General features: G+C 39.9%; 1 pseudogene across 1 annotated transcript; it reads right to left on the reverse strand.

Moving 5' to 3' along the window:
- Nucleotides 1–12,301: 12,301 nt before the first annotated feature.
- LOC309550132 (large ribosomal subunit protein eL31-like) lies at nt 12,302–25,576 on the reverse strand (annotated as a pseudogene). Its single transcript has 3 exons — nt 25,513–25,576; nt 16,235–16,319; nt 12,302–12,641 (listed from the first exon to the last, which is right to left on the reverse strand). The product of its transcript is annotated as a large ribosomal subunit protein eL31-like (transcript).
- Nucleotides 25,577–26,419: the final 843 nt, after the last annotated feature.

The following is a 26,419-nucleotide window of genomic DNA, read 5'->3' on the forward strand; positions in this document are numbered from 1 at the left end:
AAAAACAGCAGAAAGAGGGTGCCTGGGTCAGTGTGATGGTAAAAACAAGTATTCAGCTACACTTACATAAAAGCAGCCAGTCGTCATGAGGGATGAGAAGACCAATGTGGGGATAAGCTCAGGATCCGCAGTATGGTGGTGTATAACTGGCTGCATCTCCAGCTCTCTCTGAGTTATACACCTCTATACTTATCCCCACATCGGTCTTCTCCTCACTCGTGATGGCTGGCTGCTTGATTGGTGATCCACATCCACCCTATGTGCAGCTTGCAAGATACTTTTATGTACTGTAAGTCTATCTGAATAAATTGTTGTTTTTACCATTACACTGAACCAGGCGCCCTCTTTCTGCTGTTTTTATTTGTGTCTGAGGGAATTCCATTTCCTGTTGAGTAGCTGCCGATGACTATGTGTGCTATTCCCATCCATCTGTGGATTCATCCATCCTGCAGACTTCTCCTTGATATTCCTTACCACTATGGACTACATGGACTAATTCCCACCTAATTCATTTTGAGTATATCTTTTTATCTCCCCCCCCCCCCCCCCCCATCATTGATCCTGTATGGTCCGCCTTTTAGTTGTCAGTGAGTGCTGACTCACATTACCTGCCGGTTCTGTGTGATATATTGCTTGTATCTTTTTCACATTCCGGCAAAAAGGCACAGCCCTACCACTTTCTGGGATTCCCAGGGATTTGTTCTTTGGAAAACCATCTTAATGTAATTACAAAACTCGAATTAGAGCATTCCAACATAGACTTTGGACTCCAATGCTGGCCCCCAACAGGCATTCATCACTGGCCAATGAGAAGCAGATCAGTAGCGGATTCAGTAGGGTCTGTGTTTTATTGCCCTGTGTATACTTTCCACAGTTAGGATAGCCCTTTAAGTCAGGGCCTGTAAGGTCTGAATTTGTCCTTAAATGAGGTTGTTCTGTACCCATTATATGTACTTCTGATACTATCTCTTTGGAAGTTATTTTTTGTATATACTATTTATTCAAAAAAAAAAAAAAAGGTCCATGCTAGTGCAAATGATCAGATGCTGCTAGCAATAAGGAATAATATATGTGTGAACCTTAAAAAAAACGTTCACACTGTAATTATATAGTATATAATCATATACTGTTTGCCTCTGTTTTGTCACTGTTCATTGGTATTGTTGCTGTACTCTTACTTTTCTGGCCGTGTTCCCTAATTAAACAACCCTTCTTGCAGTCCCAGTGTGTCCAAGAGTGTGGTACTTTTCAGTGGGTCTCCAGCACCAGGAACAGGGAAACCCAAACATCAGTGGCTCCTTCAGGTGCTACAAGATACATAACCTTACTTATCAGCTAGCCAAAAAATGCTCTATACTTTCTATACTATGATCTAATGGTATAAAAGGGCCTTCAATTCCCTCTCCTGGCAGTATTGGCCAACATGCCCAGCAAAGTATAAGAATCGGCCTCTCTTGCGAGTTTGCGGGGATGCGCAGAGCAGAGATTACAGCCGCGCGGTGATCCTAGGACATGGCCCAACCCCTATCTTGGCAAAGAGCCAATGACACAGCCGGTCACATGTAAATGCGGAAGTGCCGTTTATCGGCGCTCCACGCCTCACATTGTCAGAGTGCGTGGAGAGGAGAGCCTATCAGCGGCTCTTCCTCAAAGGGGAGTCCAGGACAAGTAATCAGGGCACTGATCATCAGTGTCCTGATTACAGTAAAGCAAATCAGTGACCCCAATCAGTGCCCATCAGTGACCTCAAACAGTGCCCATTAGTGATGTCAGTCAGTGCCTGCTGATCTGTGCTACCCATCAGTGCCGTCCACTAGTGCCGCCTATCAGTGTCCATCAGTGCCACATATCAGAGCCGCATATCAGTGCCATCTATCAGTGCAGCATATTAGTGGCTCCTCACCAGTGCCACCTCATCAGTGTCCATAAGTGCCACCTCATCAGTGCCCATCAGTGCAGCATATCAATGCCCATCAGTGCCGCCTCATCAGCGCACATCAGTGAAGGAGAACAATTACTTATTTACAAAAATATTTCTGTATTTTTTCTTTTAGTAAAAAAATAAAAAACCCAGCGGTGATTAAATACCACCAAAAGAAAGCTCGATTTGTCTGAAACAAAATATACAAATTTAATTTAGGTACAGTGTTGCATGACCACGCAATTGTCATTCAAAGTGTGACAGCGCTGAAAGCTAAAAATTGGCCTGGGCAAGAAGGGGATGAAAGTGCCCTGTATTGAAGTGGATTCCCATACGTGTTGGTTAGTGTGAAACCTGGACTCGAGTCACCTAAATAACCACAATGCCCACTTTCCAAACAACAGGAGGTGGCAATTATTTGCAGCCATTCGCAAGATTTGAGGGTGTTGAAACAGATGATATAATCCCCTTGTGCAGCGGTGCCTGGTCATCATAAATTGCTTTTCAGGATTCCAGAAAGTCCCAGGGTTTTTACGGTTTATCAAGTAAGCTAATATGTAAAGAGGGATTAACCGCGCTAGAGGAAGTAAATTAAACAGCAGCAACTTCCAGTGTGACCACACCCTAATAAATATTTGTAAATTAAGTTGCGCTAAATATGATCGATGGAGGTATAAAGTCCACAAAGTCCCAACAATAAATGAAGATGTAATCCAGGACCAGACTACCTTAAGGGTATATGCTTACCAGATTGAGGTAAGATAAAAGCAGATGCTCTATATAAATCTTGTCACCTTGATAGTAGATCCAGGCCCACGTAAGCGGTGAACTCGATGGTCATTGGATCATGGAAAAAAGTGTAAAAATACGCAATAGCGTAAAACCCAACAACTAAATTGATGAACACCATGGTGTTAATTAAAGGATGAATTACGTGTGAAATAAACCACCACCAATGATCACTGATAACAGTGAACTAATATGTACATAAAAGGAAAAGGAAAAATGATTGAGTGATAAATACCCCTTACCAGATAGAGATAAGGGTTGATGCAAACAAAACAATTCTATTGTGTTCCACCTAAAGTTGCCTCTTACCAAACGACAATAATAAATAGCCCAAGTGAGGAAAGCAATGTTGGGAAGATTGAGTGTTGAACCATCCCCAGCTAGATTAGCCTCTTACCATGTGAAAGTAAAAACAAGTATGTGCAAATCACAATCCAATGTGACACCCGGATTCAATACCAAGAAACACCAGTAGGGGTCGCCTCTTACCAGATCAAATATTCAACCAAGCCTGTATGGCAATCAATGATTCGGGGGCCCGACCCTGGACTTGAACAACTAGTCCTCAGATGTATCCGGAGGTATTCCAAATGTTCACCAACAAAAAGGAAAAGAAGCTCCCATAGCATAAAACCATTTAAAATGTATTCAAGTAAAAAACAGGAAAACTTACAGGAGACCAGGAAGGAATGAGCAATAAATGCAGCCGCCGGCCGGACGGCTTTGCTCGCCCGCACTCTCTGGTCGCAATTCGATGACGTCAGTACGCCGTGCCCTGACGACGTTTCGTCACAGATGACGTTTTCAAAGGTGCGGACGGCGTACTGACGCCATCTATTTATGCAGGGAGGTGAGCCAAAACCGGAAGTAGGTGAGCATCATCCCGCCATCTTAAGTGGGGGAAACCGGAACCGGAACGATAACTTACACACTACCCGGAAATTGACACCACCGAACAATGTACATACAGCAACGTTAAATGTTTGAATAAACCCCACAAGCAGGTTATAATTAATACTGTACTTTTAACAGCAATCGATTATCAAGCAAACAATGATTAGAATTAATACTGTACTTTTAACAGCAATCGATTGTCAAATAAAAAATGATCATAACCACCTATGAGGGGTCAAGCATAACGCCATCTAGTGGATATAAATCAATGTTACAAGATCATAAATATGATTTTGTAACATTGATTCTACAAATGCAACAGATGCCAAGTCTGTTCCTTCAGTTCTAACAAATGTAGAACAGTTAAAGAATTTGCATCTACTGGTACAGGCAGAGTCCATGCTATAAGGCCATTTATCTCCTGCATGAGCACGGGCATTGTTTATTTGCTCCAGTGCCCATGCGGGCTTCAATATATAGGACGAACGAAAAGACCGTTACAAGTAAGACTTAACGAACATATATCAAATATACTCAAGGGTTTCCCTAAACACTCGGTGTCCAAACATTATGCCCTTGTCCATGACAAAAATCCCAGGAATACTCTATTCCTTGGGATAAATAAATTTGTACCTCATTGGAGAGGTGAACCCCTAGTTAGAGGCATCCCAAAGCTAGAGATGACCTGGATTCACCGGGTCAAAACGTACGTACCGTTTGGACTCAATGTCGACATTGAAACAAACGCGTTTATAGATAATGCTTAATATTCAGCTTAATCGGGTTTCTATTTTTATTCATATTATTTTCCTTTTCATATACTCATTTTCGACCAAGTATATTGTTCCATTGTTATCGCAACAGGTCAGCACTAATACATGTAACCAGCATATATATGTTAACACCTATAGGACCTCATTAGCATTACATGTGTTCTAATTTATCCAATTGGTAGCCATGTGGGTTTGGCTCATATAATCAATAGCTTTTTGGGTTTGCTATAATAATTCTCAAGAATGGAATCAAAAACATATATATTTTTTTGTTAATATCAATAATTTTTTCTATTTATAACCTTCTATTTCATTGTGATGGTTAATAATGGTGCTGTCCTGATGTGACTATTATATTTATGATCTTGTAACATTGATTTATATCCACTAGATGGCGTTATGCTTGACCCCTCATAGGTGGTTATGATCATTTTTTATTTGACAATCGATTGCTGTTAAAAGTACAGTATTAATTCTAATCATTGTTTACTTGATAATCGATTGCTGTTAAAAGTACAGTATTAATTATAACCTGCCTGCGGGGTTTATTCAAACATTTAACGTTGCTGTATGTACATTGTTCGGTGGTGTCAATTTCAGGGTAGTGTGTAAGTTATCGTTCCGGTTCCAGTTTCCCCCACTTAAGATGGCGGGATGATGCTCACCTACTTCCGGTTTTGGCTCACCTCCCTGCATAAATAGATGGCGTCAGTACGCCGTCCGCACCTTTGAAAACGTCATCTGTGACGAAACGTCGTCAGGGCACGGCGTACTGACGTCATCGAATTGCGACCAGAGAGTGCAGGCGAGCGAAGCCGTCCGGCTGGCAGCTGCATACATTGCTCATTCCTTCCTGGTCTCCTGTAAGTTTTCCTGTTTTTTACTTGAATACATTTTAAATGGTTTTATGCTATGGGAGCTTCTTTTTCTTTTTGTTGGTGAACATTTGGAATACCTCCAGATACATCTGAGGACTAGTTGTTCAAGTCCAGGGTCAGGCCCCCGAATCATTGATTACCATACAGGCTTGGTTGAATATTTGATCTGGTAAGAGGCGACCCCTACTGGTGTTTCTTGGTATTGAATCCGGGTGTCACATTGGATTGTGATTTGCACATACTTGTTTTTACTTTCACATGGTAAGAGGCTAATCTAGCTGGAGATGGTTCAACACTCAATCTTCCCAACATTGCTTTCCTCACTTGGGCTATTTATTATTGTCGTTTGGTAAGAGGCAACTTTAGCTGGAACACAATATAATTGTTTTGTTTGCATCAACCCTTATCTCTATCTGGTAAGGGGTATTTATCACTCAATCATTTTTCCTTTTCCTTTTATGTACATATTAGTTCACTGTTATCAGTGATCATTGGTGGTGGTTTATTTCACACGTAATTCATCCTTTAATTAACACCGTGGTGTTTATCAATTTAGTTGTTGGGTTTTACGCTATTGCGTATTTTTACACTTTTTTTTCCATGATCCAATGACCATTGAGTTCACCGCTTACGTGGGCCTGGATCTACTATCAAGGTGACAAGATTTATATAGAGCATCTGCTTTTATCTTACCTCAATCTGGTAAGCATATACCCTTAAGGGAGTCTGGTCCTGGATTACATCTTCATTTATTGTTGGGACTTTGTGGACTTTATACCTCCATCGATCATATTTAGCGCAACTTAATTTACAAATCAAGTAAGCTAATGTTTGCCTTTTGTCCCACAGTGTTTATATTTTTGCTTTTACCTTTTAAGACAGACAGTTTACCTTGACTCAGTTACCTTGAGGGCTAAAAAGCAGTCCATCACAATTTTGTTAAATACTCTACAGAGATGGGCTGCACGATAAAGATGTGTTCTTTTGTAGTAAATTGATGATTTGTTGCTAGCTTGTTACTTAGAAAAAATTTGTAGGGTGACCACTAGGAAGTTTTCTCCATGAAGCAGCATGAAAAGGCTGTCCTTCAAAGCTGCCCTATTGTCAAAATATACAGTTTACACAGCTGTCATATGGGGGCCTGTGACCTCCAGCAACCATTTGTAAAAGCAAAAAGTTCTTTATTTTTTCCTTCAAAACAGGTCAACATAAATAGTTTCCTTATGCAAAAATCAAAATAAACAGTTCACAGCTCTAGTATAAATTTGCATAGTTCCATAGTTAGTCAGGTTGAAAAAAGACACAAGTTCATCTGACTCAACCAATAAAAAAACAAAAAAAAAAAAAAACAGTAAACCCAACCATACAATCCCATATACACAATCCTATACCCACAGTTGATTCAGAGGAAGGCGAAAAAACCCCAGTAAAGCATGATCCAATTTGCTACAGCAGGGGGAAAAATTCCTTCCTGATATCCCTCAAGAGGCAATCGTCTGTTCCCTGGATCAAATTTACCTATAAATATTAGTACCCATTTATATTATATACACCCAGAAAAGAATCCAGGCTTTTTTTTTTTTTTTAAAAGCAATCTAGTGAGCTAGTCAGAACCACCTCTGGAGGGAGTCTATTCCACATTTGCACAGCTCTTACGGTGAAGAAACCTTTCTGTAGTTGGAGACTAAATCGGTTTTCCTCTAGGCGTAAAGAGTGCCCCCTTGTCCTCTGTGTTAAGCTTAAAGTGAATAACTCAACACCAAGTTCAGTATATGGACCCCTTATGTATTTATACATGTTGATCATATCCCCCTTAATCTCCTATTCTCAAGAGAGAATAAATTCAGTACCGCTAATCTTTTCTCATAGCTGAGCTCCTCCATGCCTCTTATCAGTTTGGTTGCCCTTCTCTGCACTTTCTCCAGTTCCCCCAGTCAAGGAACCACATGACTGTCTCACTGCCGATTTCTTATTCTTACACTGGGGTAGGGTTTATCCATATTGCAGGGTACCATATGGGTCACAGGGGTTCAACAACAAGAGTCGTAGTTCCAGAGCATTCACCTTGCTCACAGCTTGAGAACTCCTTCATACTGCCACATTTTCAAAAGTCCAAAGCAACGAACATTAGATACTGACAAAAAGCCATTTTAAGCTCCTGAAAAGCCTCCTCAGCCTTGTCATTCCAGTTTACTATAACAGACTTCTTACACTTTGTCACAGCAGTGAGAGGTGAAGGAATAGTGGCAAAGTTGGGGACAAACCTGTGATGGTACACCATAAAGCCCAAAAAAGCTCAGACCTTTTTCTTCGTGATTGGGTGGGGACAAACCTGAATAATTTGTACCTTACTCATCTGAGGTTTCACCAAACCCCTACCCACAATGTACCCCAGGTACTTGGGCTCTTCCTTAACCACTTGTCGACCATTCACGTTGCTGCTACTGAAGCAGAGCGTCTCGGCTGGGTCCAGCGACATAGACCTATGTAGCTGGATTCCTCCCTCTCTCGGCGGCGAGCGTGCAAACAAACAAAACAAACAAAGCGGGCGGATCTCCTCTGTGACAGGCAGGGACAGATCACAAGATTCAGCATAGCTGTGTGTCTGTGTCACACAATCCCCTCCCCCCACACACGTCAGTAAGCATGAGGCACACATTTAACCCCTTGATCACCAACAGTGTTAACCCCTTCCCTGCCAGTGTCATTATTACAGTAACCATGCATATTTATAGCACTGATTACTATAGTAATGTCACTGGTCCCCCCAAAAGTGTAAAAAATGTCAGTTAGGGGTCCGATCTGTCCGCCGCAATGTCGCAGTCCCGCAAAAAAAATCGCCGTCATTACTAGTAAAAAAAAATAAACAATAAAAATGACAAATCTTTCCCGTAGTTGGTAAACGCAATAACTTTTGCGCAAACCAATCAAAATACGCTTATTGTGATTTGTTTTACCAAAAATATGTAGCAGAAAACAAATTGGCCTAAAATGTTAAAAAATTTTGATTTATACATTTTTTTTGGGGGAATGTTGTATATCATAATGTGAAAAATATTTTTTTTTTTTTTCAAAATTGTCGCTCTTTTTTTCAAAAATTAAAAAAAAAAAAATCAGGAATGGGGCAAAATCTTCCAGTCTTAAAGTGGTTAAAAATGCACTCATTGAGAATTTTTTTGTCAAAGACATGTAGCTAAATACATTTTGGCCTAAATATATGACAAAAATTGAATATATTGGATATTTTTTAACTGTCAAAGTAGAAAATGTCAATTTTCTCGCAAACTTTCTGCTATTTTTTTATTAATATCGCAAAAATGAAAAGCACAGAGGTGATCAAATAACACCAAAAGAAAGCTCTGTTTGTGGGAAAAATAGGACGTAAATTTCGATTGGGTACGGCGTTGCATGACCACGCAATTGTCAGTTAAATTCGCGCAGTGCCAAGTTGAAAAAAGTGGCCTGGACGTTAAGCAGGAAAATCCTCCGGTCCTAAAGTGGTTAACATTGGCACATTTTTCTGGGTCCACAGTAAACCCCTCATTCTTCATTGAAGAATTGCAGCCAAAAAGCAATTCCTTTTGATGGAGCAGCCTTGTTTGGCAGCAAATTGGTAACTGCTATTTCAAAGGTGACGAGGGCAACTCAGGATTGATCCTCCAGGATTTGAGACCCAGGCGCCAGCGCCAGCTGGAAAGGAGACAATTCATGGGTAAGATAAGGGACACAAGACCCTTTAGAACAATCAAAGATCCCAAGAGAGGGTGAAAGAAGCCCCAGACATCAGTAGCTCGGTTGAACAAACCAATACAAAGCACGACTCAGAAGCTCTTTTGAGGGTCCCTTCGTCCAGACTGGTCCAGTTGGTACCCGACTAAGCCAATTTGCTCCGGTCTGGGAAGAGCAGATCAAGGACCCTTGGGCCATAAAATAATCCAGGAAGGTCATCGCTGGGAGTTTTTGGCTTCCCCGGATATCCCCCACTTTACCCACACAAAGCTCCCTCAGTGTCAACAGAAGATACAGATAATCTTCGAATATGTGGTGGAAGAGGGGCATAGAACCAGTCCCTATACGAGAAAGACATTAGGGATTCTATTTTTCTCTTTTCTTAGTGAAGAAAAAAACTGGTAATCTAAGACCAGTATTAGACCTTCGGAAATTGAACAAGTACATCCAAGTCCAGGGCTTCCGAATAGAAACGCTGCAGTCAGTCATACAAACCATCAGACGGGGAGTGGATGCCATCTTTAGATTTGAAAGATGCCTATTTACATATCCCATTTCATCAACAATGTCACAAATATTTATGCTTTGCAATAATGGAATACCATTTTCAATTTATCTGTCTACCATTTGGCCTGTCAAAGTCACAGAGAATATTCTCCAGGGTGCTACTCCCGGTCATAACCACATTGCGCAGACAGGGTCTACAAGTGTTCCAGTACTTGGACAATTTCTCCTAGTAGCCTGGAATCCGCAAGTCCTGACAGAACACCGGGAGATTCTGGTCTGAACCCTACTGAGTCTAGGGTGGATTATCAACTGGCAAAAGAGTCAACCAGTGCCCATGCAGAGAATGCTGTTTATGGGAGCAATCCTAGATACCTCCAGGAACACACCAGAACTCCCTCCAGAGAAGGCAACGGCGCTTGTCTCTCAACAATGGAAAATATTGACACTCTCATACCTCATGGCCTGCTAAAGTCTCAGATTGTTAGGATCACTAGCGGCTATGATACCCATGGTGAAGTGGGCTCACTGGTGTATGAGGACCTTCCAGGTGGAATTCCTGAAACAATGGAAGAGCCGCTCCACGTGTCAATGGATCAGAATGTCACCAGTGATGAAGCGTTCCCTTGAGTGGTGGAAGAAACCGGCAAATATTTCAAAGTGCCACCAACTCAATCCACCGACATCAGTAGTGATCACATCAAATGCATCAGCGGTAGGCTGGGGAGCACATTGCAACGGTCATCCAGCCCAGGGTCGGTGGAGGAGAAAATGGAAGGAAGCCTCCAATATATTGGAACTGAAGCAGCCTTTCAAGTTGTAAAAACATTTCAAGACCAAGTCAGGGGAACCGGTGTAATACTCCAGATGGACAACAGGGCAGCAGTCGCTTATGTATGCCGCCAAGGAGGAACAAGGAATCCAGACCTCCTAGTGGAGGTCACGCCCATCATGAACTGGGCTCAACAGAATGTGTCAAGTTTATCAGCCACTTACACCCCAGCTCAACAGAATTACTTTGCAGATGCACTGAGCCGGAAAATGTTGGACAACAATGAATGGGCACTGAACCAGTCAGTCATCCAATGGATTTACAGTTGGTGGGGTCATCCAGACCTAGACTTAATGGCATCCCAACCAACAAGAAATTCAGACGATTATTAGCAAGAGCGAAATTCCCACAAGCAGAAGCAGGGGATGCTCTGAGCTCTGAGTTGGTCTGTACCCTAGCATACGTATTCCAACCAATACCTATGATTCCTAGGTTACTCTAAAGAATACGCAAACACTCAGGGGTGGTGATAGCAATCATTCCTTGTTGGCCCCACAGGCCCTGATTTCCACTATTACAGTCTTTGGCTTTACAATCCCCAATCCTACCACCAGAGATACCAGATCTTCTCCAGCAAGGTCAGTTGTATCACACGAATCCTCTCATGCTTCATCTTGTGGCATGAAGATTGAGAGAAGACTAGGGGAGGAAGTTTGCTCAGCCTTAGTTATTGAAACCTTCCTAAAAGCAAGGGCAGCAATGATGAACAGTACCTACTCAAGGATATGGAAAAAGTATGCCACTTTCGCTGAGTCCAGGCGATTCGACCCATTAGTGCCATGGGAATCCCAAGTAATAGAAGTCCTTCAAACAGGCCTTCAACTAGGCCTACAGGCAAGCACACTCAGAGTCCAAGTCTCAGCCCTTTCAGCCCTATCAGGTGTGAGATTGGCTACTCAGCACTTAGTACGCAGTAGAGTTCATCCAAAAAGAATATAATTTGTTCCTCCACCTTACTTACAGGTGGTATTACAAATGTTGTCCCAACCTCCCTTTTCAGGTGACCAGGCAAACCTATTGTGGCGTATAATGATGAAAGCAGTTTTTCTCAATGCCATTGCATCAGGGAGAAGAATATCGAATATTCAGGCCTTAGGATACAAAACTCATTGTTGCCACTTACCGGATAGAGTAGTATTAAGAACTCTGCCACAACATCTGCCGAAGGTAAACAAACCATTTCACCGGAAACAAGACATTGTTCTCCCAACAATGCAGAGAGACACATTTTATCAGACGCACGGGTTAGATGTCGGGTCTATCTTGGAAATACACATACAGAAGCCATCCCCTTTCAGAAGAGCAGAACACCTGTTCATCATCCCAGGTGGGACAAGAAATAGGGCTAGCAGCATCTACCAGAACACTGCCATTGTGGCTGGTCAAGACCATCAAGAGGGCTTATTATGAGGCAAGAAGTTTAGAACCTCCAACCGATGTGAGAGCTCACTCGACGAGAAGCCTAGCGCCATCCTGGGCAGAATTTAGGGGTGTATCTCCTGAAATAATATGTAGAGTGCAACTTGGTCTACATATAGCACATTTTTTGAGTCACTATAAAGTGGACCCAGTGGTCTTAACTACTGTAGAGTTCGGTCGTTCTGTACTGACCGGAGGTAACAATGAATAAAATACTTTGGCGTACCCTCCCTTCTTCTTTTGGGCTTGCTACATCCCATACATGTATGCTGTCATGCTTGTGTTGAGAATGCATGCTTGTGTTAGGAAAATGGAAAATGTTATACTTGCCTGATGGTAATTTTCCTTTCCTGATGCATAAGTATGACAGTATACAGGTCCCTCCCTTGGGGGCTTCACATTTGAGTCTCGTTATGAGAATGCCGCCTTAGGGGAGGTGACTCATTTATCTAGTATAACCAGTCCTGATTGGGCGAGTGCCGGAGCCTACCCATACATGAATGCTGTCATGCCTATGCATTAGGAAAGGAAAATTACCATTAGATAAGTATAACCTTTTTCATTATGTAGTAAATGGCACATATGTGACAAATGTGTACAGTTTGTTGGGGGGAGTCTTCATCTTCATTGCACTTCCTGGACAAGTGCACACAAATGCGATATGGAACATTTCTGATCCCTTTGGCCCACACAGCTTTGTTTAGCCTGGTGTCAAAATGCAGATCAGGAGTATGCACCTCTTTCACTGCAAATTTGCGGATTTCAGAGCACAGGGAGCACGTTTCTTGAAGCCCTTTCCATGGATCCGCTTGGGAATATCGATGGTGTATTTCCTAGTAACTACCCCATTGATGGTAGAATGGCCCATTTTCTTCTCACCTCCCTTCTTTGCTGGCGCCGGTCTTTTTGGTATTTATTATGGTAAAGTTAATGTTAATAAAAGGGCTACTGTAAACAGATGAAATTCCTGTCAAGCAGTCTTTTTTAGTGTAAAAATTGGTCAGAAGGCCCAATGATACTTGACAGATCCCTAAGCCATGTCTTGCTTCATGTCTAATATACAGAATATAAATACATTGATGGAGAGGTAAAGACTTGGAAGCCTGTCCGGTGAATCTTTTTTCATTAGAGAATGGAATAAAATAATGCAATTAGTCTTTATACTGAGGGGAAACTTTATTTACTGTATTTTTCTGGCTATATTTGATTAGAGCCTTATCCAAAGCACCCATTGTTTGATCTGTTTTTTTTGGTCATTTGTTTTCTCAGGGTGTGTTAAACCTTTACAACAACTTTGGTATGCCAATGCTGACAGAAATAGCATCTCCCTAGCAAAGGAGTGCACAGCAAATCCAGCACTTTCTTCTTTAGAGGAAGTGCTGGGTGGTCATTAGAAATGTGTGCAAACCATTCCTTTTTAAAGCCCATGTGTATGTAGTAATAAAAGGAGTGACATATTTGTAAATCTGGGAAGTTAATTCATTTCCTGATAATACTCACTCTTGATGTCTGTTGATGATAGCTGATAAATTTGAGCATCTCTCATGGTATATTCTTTTTTTATATTTTATAAAAAAGGATTATATTCCAAAGCAGACCCATTAGGTAGGCTACAATACGATTTTTCTAAACAGGGAACTTATAATTGAAATATGGGAAATACTATTTTAATATTCTAATATTTCTTAAAATGAATTCCAAAAACTAGAGGGCCCAACTGAAAAAAAAGTAATACAATGGCATGTAGCTAAGTTATAGAAATGCATTTGGCTTTAATATATAGAAAGTATTCACTTGTGATCTTATTATTGCTGAGTGATTTCCAAAAGGTTACCAACTAAGAATTCTTAATTGCCCAATTCATTCTAATGGCAGGTAATTAGCAATCCTTTGTAAATCAGACTTCTTGTTCCATGCAATCACAAATATTATAAAATGTTACAGGTACATGATGACACAAATAGCTGTAATTTTAGGCTTAAATTAATGTGTCTCTACAAGAATAACAAAAGCCTGTTATATTTGAATATGGATTCCAATGAACGTGACTGAACCTCATTTATATGATGCATAGGAAGCACTATTAGTACATTTATTTTTAGGTTGGTCCAGTCATTGGGATGTATATGCAGGGCTGCTTTTAAACTAAGAATATTATGGAATCTATGTATAAATCAGTAAAAGTGACATTTGCCAAACATTCATTGCAGGTGTATTTTTCTGGTGCATGTATTTTATATTTCAAACGGATCCACCTGCATTGAATGTTTGGTGAATGTCATAGTCCCTGCTTTATAAATATGCCCATATTTGTTTTGTTCTATCTGCATTAAAATGTTTGTGGACAATTGCTTCTTACAGTATCTACAGTATTTTCATTTGAAAAAATCCTGCATACCTGTGTAGCGCTATTCTTTTCACTCTCTGCCGCTACTGGAGTATGATGGTCGCCACCTGTATAGTATTTAGGAGCAGAGTCTTTATAATTTGTGTGATCAAGACAGGATCTATAACAGGCGCTAGTGCCTCCACTCAATTGGGGCTTGTGAATAGAAAGTGAAATCCCAATCGAGAAATGTATCATCCACATAGACAGTAATCCACACAGCATTGTATTTTAAAGTCCATGTATTGAAGAAATAAAATTCAGTGAACCGTCCAACATAAGGTATTTTCCAAACAGGAACATGAAATCTTTAAAAGTCTCTATGTATGTCTCAGTGAGGGGAGGCTGTAGCAACATACAGTTTGTGCTCTCAGCATGAATCCTCAACATGTGCTTTCTCCTCTCCAAACCTACCCAAGAATCCTTGCTATACCTCTGCTCTTCTTGATGACCTCATCCTCTTTGCAGAAAGAGAGAGCCTAGCAGCCATATTGGAAAAGGTCAAAAGAAACAATGCATAACACGAGTATACACTTGGAAAATGGGCAAAGAAATTATCACATCACTACATCTGTTTGGGAGCGCATGCAGCAAAAGGAGAGGAAATGGGCAGGTCGGTTGCTTTGGGTATGAAAAGACTGAAAAAAGGCCATGTGATTACTATGCAATTAGTAAGGCATTTCAAAGTATAATGCTGACATGCAAATAAATTACGTGAAAAAAAAGGATATATGTAGAAATATGTTGTTGTTGTTGTTGTTGTGTTTTTTTTTTTTTTTTTTTTTTTTATTAATCTAAATGTTACATCTGTTAAGTGGTAAATACATCAGGACAAGATTAGTGTAATTCTAAGGAGTTTCATAATAGCCAATTTCTTAACTTAGTTCTGTGCTTAGCTCCTGGTTTGCTTTAATAAATACAAAAAGTCCAGAGCACTCCATACAGCAGTAAGACCCAGTCATAGGAAGGTGCTGCAATAAAATAGCAGATGGTGCCACCAAAAAAATATGTGCAATCCAAGATATCACCAACACATCATATTACAAAAAAAACAAACGGGACACTTTAATGTGAACAACAGAATGAATTGACACTTTAAGGCGCCTCATCCTCAGGTGACAGTGATTATTGATACCTGGAGGAAGGCCCCTAGTGGCCTTGAATTGTCGTTTCCTTGTGTTGATGAAATTACAATGTCCTGTTTATCTAAATATTTTGTACTGGTGATACTAGTTGTGCTTTTTTTTTCCCAATGACCCCAATCCCCGCCCCCCCATCAACAGATACATTTCTTTCCTTCACTCCTCACCTGCTCTGTTCAGTAGAAAGTAATATAATAAACACTGTCTTGGAAAGTTCCAAGCTTCTATAGTTGAAGGTTACAGAGGACTAAGAGCTCTGTTTGTCCCCACCCTAATTTGACAGTACTGGGTCAATCAACAAGCACCAGCACTGTCACATAAAAGGAAGCAGAGTGAGTCACATGCTCCTCTATAGCATAAATTACTTTTTTTTTATTGTAATTTCTATTAAACATTTTGAATTGTTCTCAATAATTATAATATAAAATAATAAGAAAATAAATAAAATAAACACAAAAATATAATAAGCATTTGACGTACAATAATGGAGACGTTCGGAAACAAATTGACATAGAAATGGTAGACATATCCTGATAAACTACAAAGTAGTGATCACAGTACATGGCACATCTGAATTATGTAATCGTGAGTATGTCACATAGATAAAGAGACATGGTTAAGCTTGTCACTAGAATAATAAAACTAAGAAAATAGAACTGTAAGAGGATGCACACCAGAAAATGGAAGATTAGCATTGCTATCATGGATGAGATGAATTAGAATCATCAAAGGAAGGCAAAACTGTTTCAGAGAAACCATAAGGTGAACATTCCCACAGATGCCAAGTATTATTGAAGGAGTCCACCATGTCCTTAATCTTGGCTGTAAGCGATTCCGTTCTCTGTACTGCTGAGATAGTACTATTGTGCTTGGAAGGGAGGTGTAGTAGATCTCCAATGATTAGAAATCAATCTTCAGGCAGTAGTCAATATATGGCTAGCTAATTATTTTGACGTTTTGGGAATACCTGGGAAGGGTAAACCTAGGAGGAAGTGCATAGAGTCTAAGTGAAGTGCTACACCCAATACTTGTTCCAATAATTTTATCACAAACTGCCAAAAAAAGTTGAATAAGTGATAATTGCCACAAGATATGGTACAGAGTACCAGTGACTTGAATACACTTCCATCTTTATTTAAGCATCTGTGGATTATAAGCATGTAGTGCTTCAAGAGTTTTTTTTATCAGAACATTAGAATCTTATAGATGTTTTCTTTGTAAGTCACACATAATGAGGTTTTAGCTGCTGTTAACCATACTTTATCCATTACCTGAATGGGTATGGAACGTTGAAGGGCCTTTTCCCACCTAATCATGTAAGAGTGGGAATCTCCTGGTTTATGTTGAGATTCATGCAGTACTTTCTAAAGGGGGGGGGGGGGATAAAATGAGTTTGTAAAGGACCTTGTGCCCATTTTGTATATGTTAAATACAGTGGGGTGCTCTAAAGTCAACAAGGGTTGCTTTGTGAAAAGGTAATGCCTACATTTCTTGTAAAAGTATAGTGAAGAAGTTAGTACTTTCTTTTTAGAGTGAAGATCCTCAAAAGGAGCAAAATTTACAGGTAGCTGGGCGAAGAAAATGTCTTAAATTAAATGGATTTGCTTGTTCCCAGGGCAGCATATGTGTAGAAGACAAGCTGTCTGCAATTTCTGGGTTGTAGAGAGAATTGATGAGACCCGACACCGACAATACTAGAGAATATAATCGCTTACATTATTTCCTGACCTGTAAAGTGAAAATCATAGGTGTGAGGAAACAATGTTTAAAAAGGGTTAGGTTACTCTTTGTTGGGCCAGAGAAATAAGTTAAGATGTACTAGAAATATTTGTTGTTGCTCTATTTATGTCCGGCGGTTAGGAGGGTATTGAGATAACCAGGAGATTATCTGGCAGAGATGGGCAGCATGATATTGTTTAATTAAACAGCAAGTAGAGGACACAGCTGTTCTATGAGTCTTATAGTGCCAGATAAAATTTAAAAAAGGATCTTTGTAAGGTTCGTAATTGAGGCATCGGGACTGGGGCGGGAGAGACTCAAAGAGATACAATAGTTCGGGAAGTGCAGACATTTTAAGTTTATTGATAGGGCCCAACAAGGGAAGATTACAGCTATCCTACAGATTCAATAGCTTCTGAATGTCACAAATTAAAAGAGGGAAGTTAGCTGTAAATAAACTTGAAAAAGTAGGGGTGATTTTGGTGCCAAGGTATTTAATGTTAACATCAGTGGTATGAATAATTGGCTTGTAAAATTGTTAGTTGAGCAGGACTACTGAGAATAGGCAGGGTTTCTGTATTTTTAGGATTTATCTTGTAACCCAATAAAAAAATAAATTTTTCAAGTACACAGTTCAGGGTTGGGAGAGTGGTGTGTGGGCTAGTAAGAGTAAGTAAAATGTCATCAGCAAGTAAAGAAAGTTTATACTCCTTGCATCTAACAGGGATTCCCTTGATAGTTTCATTAGCTAGGGTTCTAGGCATAGCACCAACAGTAAAGGGGATAACGGACAGTCCTGTCTGGTTCCACGATACATGGGAAAGGTGGAGGAAACAGAGCGTGGAAGTTTACATGGGAGGTGGGCTGGGAGTATAGGGCTTGGATAGCTTTATAAAAAAGTCCCCTAAAGCCTATCCTAGGCCTTTTTAAGATCCGTATTAATGCTGGTGTTTTGCACATGTTTACTAAATTTATCAAATCTATAGTCAGACGGGTATTATCCCCAGCTTGTCTAGCTAGAATGAAACCTACTTGGTCTCTTTCAATAATTCTGGGCAGTATTTGGGCAAGCCTATTAGCTAAGACTCTAGTAAAAATTTTGTATTCATATTTAAGTAATGCTATAGGTCTATAATTAGGGATAAGGCAGGTATCCTTCCTGCTTTTGAAATAACCGTAATAAAGGAATGCAGAAACTGGAAGTGGGGCATTTCCTCTTTAGGTAATGAACTATAAAGAGTAAGCAAGTGAAGGGCTAGAAAGGGGAGAAAATGTTTGTAATGAGAGTAAGAAAGACACCCAGGTGATTTATGATGGAGTAAAACATTTACCACTGCAGCTAATAATTTCCATTGAAATGTCCGCATTAAGAGTCTGTAAATCGTCTGGAGTCAGTTTGAGTAGTGAGAGAGAGCCAATAAATTCTTGGAATTTATCAGGTTGTAAAGGGGGGTAACACTCAGAAGACAAATAATTATTCAATTCTTTTTAATATTTCCCAAAAAAGTTAGCCATAGAATGAGGATCAAATGTAGGGGTACCATCAGTGCATAAAATAAAGTCTGGTGTAGATTGAAGAGGTCTGGTTCTTAGTATATTCGCCAGACTTCTATGTGGTTTATTGAAATATTAATAATATTTTTGTTTTGTCCATGTAAGAGATTTTTCCAATCTTGTCATATTGATTGCTTTTAAGCTGGTGCTTGAAGTTGGTAACAATGCACAGGTGGGACGCACTGGGAGATGCAAGCAATTGGTGTTCTGCTTTAGATAATTGTTGTTGGAGCGCATATTTTTGATATTCCTTATTGCGTTTAAAAACGCGCAGAAATACATTGACCTCTAAAAAAGGCTTTTTTGGCCTCCCCGAGTGTGGACGCCAATGCACTGTACCTGTGTTCAATTGAAAAAATTCCACCAAAGAGGTAGATAATCCTTTTCGTATTTCAGGAAGAGTGAGCAAAGAATCATTTAATTATTTGTGATGGGTATATGATTAGGCAATGATATAGGATACATATCAGATGAGAATGCATATTTCAACCCTGGCATGTACACATAGAAAAATCAAATCTAGAATAAACTGGATTAGGAGTAATATAAAAGGAGTTCTGTTTGTGTAGAGGGTGTTTAACTCCCCAAATATCAAAGAGGTTGTATTCTCTGATAACTTTGTGAAAAGATGAAGATAATTAAATATGATTTTTAGATGGGAAGTGAGAGGAAATCCCTACAAATGAACGGAATTTCTTTGGGACCCCCAGGTCACCGGAACTAGGTTCCCCATTGGAATATTTCCCCTCTATTACTTTTCTGGAGACAACCCAAAATTGGAATTTGATTTTATCTTCACTTTCAATGATAATGGTTAACAGGACAAAACAGAGAGGGTGATTCTCCTTAACAGGGTCCCAGACGGCCATAAAAACTGACAGGGGTTCTAATCCATCTCTACTCCATCCAAAACCAAAAGAAGTTTTGCCTTAAATGATACTTTAACCTTTAAGAGAGATGTCCTCCAATAAGTGATTGTCTATCCCTATAAGGGGATATAATAATGCTGAATTCACTCCCTGTAATAGTTAGTGGACTACATTGTCCCAACAGTCTGTCTAAAGTTTGAGATTGAAATTGGATTTGCCCAGAGTTTGGGGTGTAAATTTAAAGCAAGATAAGAGTGGTGTACATCAGTATACAGAGAAGTAAAACACACTGCCTGTGTAGGTCAAGTGTAGAAGAGTTAAAGTAGAACTATAGGCAAAACTATTTTTTTTCATTTTGGATAGAGCAAGGGAGGGTTATGACCCCTGTCAATTTTTTCACCATCTGTGTCGCATTGCGGAGATTTTCCTTCACTTCCTGTCCCATGGTCAAACAGAAAGTGAGGAGAAATACCTAAAAATGAAAGTAATTTCTTGGGAACCCCCAGGTCACCAGAACAAGTGTCCCCATTGGAAAATTTCCTCTTCATTATTCTTCTGGAGACAACTCAAAATTGGGATTTTATCTTACTTTCACTTTCAATCATAATGGTTAACAGGACAAAACGGAGAGAGGGTGAATCCCTTTAACGGGGTCCCAGACAGCAATAAAAAATGACAGGGGTTCTAATCCATCTCCACTCCCATCCAAAACTAAAAAAAAAAAAAAAAAAAAAAAAAAGTTTCCTTAAGTTATACTTCAACCTTCAGGGGAGAAATAAAGGTTGCAACTCCTGCTTTTATCAGAGGAGTGTTTCTTTACAAAGATCATGTCCAGATTGGAAGCTTTAAAATACATATGTGCTAACCATCTCTTTCTGAATTTAAACCTTTTTACATAATATCACACAATTTTCAGAAGGATCATGTAGCAATGGGAAAACAAAACCAATTTAAATGTGTATACAGATGGAAGGTAGTATCTGGTGTGCAATAGTAGGGGTATAAAGAACTGAACAACCCAGCAGGAAAAACATACACTGCTAAAAAAAAAAGGAACATTTTAAAAACACATCAGATCTCAATAGAGAAAAATATCATGCTGGATATCTATACTGATATGGACTTGGTAATGTGTTAAGAACAAAAGGATTATGTACTGGGAAGTGATTAATCAGTGCAGATAATTACAATACGATGTTGAGGTAGGTCTTAAATAGTATTGCCAGAAGAATGCTAATAGTGCACAAAATCTCTAAAATTGCTCAATGTGCTAATAGTGATAAAATTATAAAAAAGTTTGTGTTATCTGTAACCAGAATTACAGCACAAATTATGATATGTACTGTTACCCCTAAAATACTATTTGAGGTGTTGGTGTACTGTAAATAATAAATTCCTATACAATTCATTTTTAAAGAATTAGATACAGTGCAAATTATGTACAAACAATGGGATTCAATTACAAGTTTGGTAGGAGTTCATTAGTGATAGGAAGTGCAGTCCTTTCTGTGATAATTCAATCAAAATGGTGCTCAAATATAAATAAGTAAATAAATAAATAATTCAAAAATAATTCAAAAACTTCTTGATAGAAAACAGTTCATAGGTGACTTGTGGTGCAAATATGCAAAATATCCTTGAGTGCAGAGTGAATATAAAGTGCAGGTTCTCTGTGCTCAATCTTCAAAGAGTCTGGTGCTGGTACTTGATGTCACCGTGGGAGATAGTAAAATAAAACACTAACCAGATGAAGTGGGTCTTAAATACCTTTATAGTATTAAGACCTGTTAACGCTTGTTTGGCCACCTGGACCAGGGGAGATACCGCTGGGCGATGTGGTGCCCCAATGCTCCGGATTGCCCTCTCCTGAATGGCCGCCTTCTTTCCTATTAGTAGAGATGGCTGCACTCCGCAACATGCATGGTGATGGTTACAACGTCAGCTTAGCCTCTCTTTTTTGAAAAAAAAAAAAGAAAAAGGAGAGGCTAAGCTGATGTTGTAACCATCACCATGCATGTTGAGGAGTGCAGCCATCTCTACTCTACTCTTCTGACAATTGCACATATTGATGTGCCTGGAGGAGTTGGACTGCCTGTGCAACCTCTATAGGGGCCAGGTATCGCCTCATGCTACCAGTAGTGACACTGACCCTAGCCAAATGCAAATCTAGTTAAACAAAAAAAAAAAAAACAGTCAGAAAAGAGAGTAGGGAAAAAAATGTCAATGGCCTCCATCTGTAAAACCATTGCTGTTCTGGAGGTTGTCTCACTGTTGCCCATCTAGTGCACTTGTTGTTAATTTCATTAACACCAAAGCAGTTGAAACTGATTAAACAACCCCCTCTGCTACTTAACTGACCAGATCAATATCCCAGGAGTTTAATTGACTTGATGCTATACTCTGATTAAAAAGTGTTCCTTTAGTTTTTTTGAGCAGTGTATAAACTTCAAAAAAACAGAATTTGACATAGAGCCTTCAAAAAAAAACAAAAAAAAAACATATTTGTGGAGCCTGAGATAAAAAGGAATAGCGGCGTCTATGAAGGAGTCTGCAAACTCTGTATTGGGTTCCTGTGATGCTGGGGAAGGAGTGGATGGCTGGAGTAAATGTTCCTTAATGGGCTCTTAGGTAGGTCTCTGATTCCTTAGGGCTAGCCAGAAGTGTCATTGTATTGTACTGGGTTTCCCCATGAAGAGAACGGCAGTTGGAAGCGGACAATCGGCAGAGCTCAGGCTTTACATGTCCACCATCTTTCATATGCACTTGCTCTGTGTGTGTTTTTTTTTTTTTTTTTTTTTTTAATATTTGCGCATGGTAAATTAGTGGAACAGCAGGGGAAGGAGTATGTGTTGCTAGGTGGAAATTAAAGTGAAGCATCTTTCTGTGCCCCTTGCTTTAAGTTTTAACAGTGTGCGTCAATCATACACTAATATAATTGGTAATTTCCTCCCCAAAAAAAGTTTTGTTCCGATAGTAACCTTCAAACCCTCCATGACTGTTGGCAGCGTCTGAGTAAGATAACTACTGTCATAAGTAATAAATTGGTCTGTAAAAAAAAAAAAAAAAAATGTTGTCTAAAGTGAGGAAATATGAAATAACTTTGTTCATAAAAATGTTAAACTAATGCCTTAAATGTATACAAATAATATTTTTTGTGTTGACTGCTAGTTGTAAGTAGAACCTAGAATGCTAACTGTCAACTTTTGACAAATATGTTTGCTTTTTTTTCCAGCCTTTCCCAGCTTTGCAAATCAGAAGGAGTGCTTGGAAGTCGAGAAACATCTGCTTGATGCAGTGGTTGGTCCAGAAATTTTGAAACTGTTTGTCCCAGACAGATGTGCAAGCTGTGGCTCAGCTTTGGAAAACACTAAGGAATCAACATAAAAAATGGATAGGCACAACAAAGTGAATTGAATGCCAGCATGCATTCATAAAAATGTATAATCCATCTATGTATACATATGCCAAATATTAATTTGCAGTCAAAGAGAACTGTCACTGATGTATACTAGGTGTGTGTGGGAAAATATTGCAAATAGCGATAGTAACAGAATAAACAAGTGTGTATGCATAGGTACACAAATGAAAAAAAGTATTGCTCAAACTTCTCAGGGATACAAAGAAAAAAAAAATGAAACATCATAATATATGATGACACATACACTCCTAATGCTAGCTCATGTCTACTGCATGTAGCTGAATAACCACACAGAATTTCCAATGCAATTTGAATTTAGCTTTGGATTATATTTATATATTGTTTTGCCAAAAGAGGAGTTAAGTGGAGAGCTAAATGAAAATACTGTACAAGTATAAACAGGTGCACTAAAATAGATCCCAACGGCATCATTTAGAAGTACACGACAACCAGCCCAATTTTCCTTGTGAGAATTCGCACTCTCATCTCTACAAAGCTAATGCTGAAAATCTTAAAACTTGAGAGACAGCTCAGTGTCTTATCAGGATCATTCAGAAAAAAATATAGTAATAAACCCAGTTAAGAATGTTAATGTATTCCTAAATGCTGCAATCTAGGGATCTCTGTGATGTTTGTGCAGGAAGTTTTTTCTTTGCTTTAGGGTATACAACCCTGGCTTTTTCACTGCCAGGACTACAATCTGTTTTATGACAAAACAGATTCATTTATCTCCAAATAAATAAATTACTTTTGTGAACATTTAGAAACATTTGCATAATTAGGCTGTAAGATTTTTAGCAGTGTTTTTTCATAATAATTAAACTAATCTAATCTTGGACAGGATAAACAGACTTACTACGATGAAAGCAGCCTTCAGGCTATGAACTTACTACATTTTGCAGGAACTGTAATGCTGATGATGTTTGTTAATTATGCAGAGCTTTTACTCCCCAGTAATAGCAGCTTTTGTATCGCCTGCAGCTTAGACAGCAAGTTCTAGACACATAAAATTAGGCTCCTCTTTTTCGACACACAAAAAAAAAAAAAAATAAAACAACTTGGTTGCATCCTCTGTATTGGATGAAAGCTGTTTAAGGAGTTCCTATCTCTAGCTTGACTGTAATTGGTTCTTGCTAGAATCACTTTTTGATTGATTGGTAACTCCTATACGCTCACCATTCATGACCAGTAAAAAAAATGTAGGGAGGCAGGAGTCTTGGAGCCAATTCAATTAAAATAGGCTCTTCTGCAGCTGCTGGAGTGGAAGTAAAAATTGTCCACAAATCACCCCCATGCCCTGCCACTTAAAGTGATTGTAAAGTCTCGTTTTTTTTTTTTTTTTTAAATAAAAAACATGTTATACTTACCTCCTCTGTGCAATTGGTTTTGCACAGAGCAGCCCAGATCCTCCTCTTCTCGGGTCCTTCGTTCCTGCTCCTGGCACCTCCCTCATATTGTGTGCCCCCACAGCAAGCAGCTTGCTAGAGGGGCACCCAAGCCGAGCCGCAGCTACGTGTGTCCATTCAGACATGGAGCTGCACTTTGGCCCCACCTCCTTTCTCCTGATTGGCTCACAGACTTTGATTGACAGCCTCAGGAGCCAATGGTGCTGGAGCTGTATCTAAGCCAATCAGGAGGGACAGTTCTAGGATGGCCAAGGGACTCGTGGACATGGCTGGATAGAGAGGGGGCACAGGTAAGTATTAGGGGGTGCTGGGGAGGCTGCTAAACACAGAAGGCTTTTTATCTTAATGCATACAATGAAAAATAAAAAACCTTCCTGACTTTACAACTCCTTTAATGCCAGCTTGGCAAAACTGGCTTTGCAGTCATTCACATTCCACCCCTTTAAAAGTGATTATCATCCGTGCTTCACCACAGTGGTATGTACCCAGTCTTAATTATTTTGCCCAGAAGGCCATCCCTTAATCAGCGTTTGGAATGCAGGGAGGCAGCAGGAGGCAAGGAAGGAATACAATGAGGAGAAATGTTGGTATCTTGGTTGTGAGGGGGAGGAGATAGTTGGACAGGCTTCAAAAACGTTTTACCCCTACCAAAGCCTGCGAGTTGTATGTCGGTGGGGTGAAATTGCCTACACAAGTACCTTAGGGTTGTGGCTAAAGAAAGGGAACATTATTACTATAGGTGGCCCCTTATTAGGTTCCCTATGCAAGGATAATATTGCTGATCTACTTACACAATTCCAATGGGAATGTAACAGTTTTTGTTGTTTTTCTGTTAGGTATTGTTTACAGACTTACATTTTTTACAGTTTTAATTTCTTTATTTTTTAAGTTTTTTTTTTTTTATAAGACTGTCTGAGCTCTGGTTAAGCAAACAGGGACATGGATAGCAAGGCTGTAACTAAGACACTTATAAGCATTAATTCCAATGGACTACTGGTTGTCAAGGACGTATCCCTGACTGAAGTTGGCCCAAAATGTTCCTGTAGTTCTAGCCTATCCTTTTGAATGTCATGTCAGAGAGGGTGTTCAGTGCCCTTCAGGGCCTTCAGACTTGTATCATAGAGCACCATCAAATGCCCCTCAATATGTTTAACAACTTTTCTACCAAGTAATTTTTCAAATTTATTGCAAACATGTTCAAATCTTTATTTTGTTGCTAGAAAATTACAAACATTTACTATATTTTCTGAAAACCAAAAATCCCTGTTGTTATGCTCACCTGTTCCAAGCTCTTGTTTCCAGCTTTGTGTCCCTGCTTGCATCCAGTATTCCCTCATCTCCATGTCTCCCTTTGCACTTTAGTCTGTAATTTGCTTTTTCTGCACCAGTCTGTGAGTTCCAAACAGCCTTGTTACCAGTACCTGTGCACTTCTAGCCTGTGGTTCTCATCTATATCTCTGGGTGTTCTTGTTCCCCCTTGCTATTTCTCTTGTGTTACCTGCTGCCTTGTTCTCCAGCTCTGCAAGGGATTTTTACCAGCACAGTTGCACCCAGCTTGGATGAGTTGGAGAACCGCAAACTGGTTATTGCCTGCAGCATAACATCTCCAACTCTATGAGGTCTGGTGAAGCCTGTGTCAAGTCTGTGGATTTTACCACTATCTGCCTCAACCAGTCCTGTTCTGCGTAGTGGTAGCAAATACCCAAGTTGAGACACCTGTAGTATAAAATGGCAGTGTCACGTACCTGATAGGAGACTGAATTGATGAGATTGGCCTCTCTTTTATCTCTTTTATCTCCCGACCTGGCCCCACTGAGAATGAGACAGAGGGTGCTTAGGGACAGGAGGGACATGAGTGCCTGGTGGGTGTTGATTGAACAACCTGTATGCAACTCCAAGGAGGCTGTGGAACCAGAGAAGCAGGAACAGCAGTAGTATGCATAGGACTGGCAGACTAAAGGGGCACTCCGCTTACAGGATAACCAGCTTGTCAGGACTCTGGAGGCTGGAACATACAGTGGTGTACAGAGCTGGTGCAGCAGACAGCCAGGCAAGCACTTAAGTAGAACCGGAAGCTAGGATCAGAGGCAGAAGCAGGGTCTCAGGAATAGCCAGGGTCGTCAACAGGCGGGCAGCAAGGTACCAAGTCATGAGCAGAGCCAGAGTCGGGAAAAGAGCCAGGTCAA

Source organism: Pelophylax lessonae, assembly GCF_965119305.1.
Source record: "Pelophylax lessonae genome assembly, chromosome: 3".
NCBI classification, from domain to species: domain Eukaryota; kingdom Metazoa; phylum Chordata; class Amphibia; order Anura; family Ranidae; genus Pelophylax; species Pelophylax lessonae.